The sequence below is a fragment of the Oncorhynchus gorbuscha genome, unplaced genomic scaffold, assembly GCF_021184085.1.
Source record: "Oncorhynchus gorbuscha isolate QuinsamMale2020 ecotype Even-year unplaced genomic scaffold, OgorEven_v1.0 Un_scaffold_21975, whole genome shotgun sequence".
In the NCBI taxonomy this organism is placed as follows: Eukaryota; Metazoa; Chordata; class Actinopteri; order Salmoniformes; family Salmonidae; genus Oncorhynchus; species Oncorhynchus gorbuscha.
In genome coordinates, this window is record NW_025763114.1 from 1 (window position 1) to 803 (window position 803).

The following is an 803-nucleotide window of genomic DNA, read 5'->3' on the forward strand; positions in this document are numbered from 1 at the left end:
TTTTTCTCAACAGAAAACTGTAATGTAATTTCAAACAAGGCCACCAAGGACACCGGACAAATAAAGGGAATCCAGCCTTTACCTAATTCCCACGTCTGTTATTGCAATTATCTGCCGTGTTTTTCTAATTCAATCTGCTTCAGACATAAAAGCAGAAACTAATTGTAAGTTTATCCGATGGAAGAAAGAGCAACATCAGATAAATTAAGATTTTTAAAAAGAGAATCAAAAAATGATGAAGGACGCAAGAGCAACATGAGATACATGAAGATTTTAAAGAAGAAAATGAAAAAGAAGACTAAAATACAAGGAAGCGCAGACGCTCTAGGTAACTGACGAGAAAGTGTGAGTAGTTTGCCAGACCCGGGTAGTGTGGCCGAGCGGTCTAAGGCGCTGGATTAAGGCTCCAGTCTCTAAGGAGGCGTGGGTTCAAATCCCACCACTGCCATCTTTATTGAGCATGTTTGCGCAAGCTATCACATGTTCTGCTTCATTTCAAGATTTTTACTTTCATGTCGCCCATGCAAGGGAGAAAAGAAGCAATGTTGTGTGTCACAGATGGGGTTCCAACTCAATAGTGTAGTCCATCGCCTTAACCAACCAGCCACCGAGTCCTGTGCTCCCGCGGTGGCAGTTGCACCTCCTACCGGTGGTTGTTCACGTCAAATCCTTGATTGGAAAAAAGGAAAGTTGTGATGGTCTGTGCGACGACCAAGCAGTCCATTTTAACAGTGGGTACTGTGGCCGAGCTGTCCAAAGAACTGGATTTAAGGACCCAGTCTTTCGGAGGTGTGGGTTCAAAG

At 43.6% G+C, this 803-nt stretch overlaps 1 non-coding gene across 1 annotated transcript; it reads left to right on the forward strand.

Moving 5' to 3' along the window:
* The first annotated feature begins 366 nt into the window (after positions 1-366).
* On the forward strand, positions 367-448 carry trnal-aag. The gene has a single exon. It is a non-coding gene; the product is annotated as a tRNA-Leu (tRNA).
* The last annotated feature ends 355 nt before the right edge of the window (positions 449-803 follow it).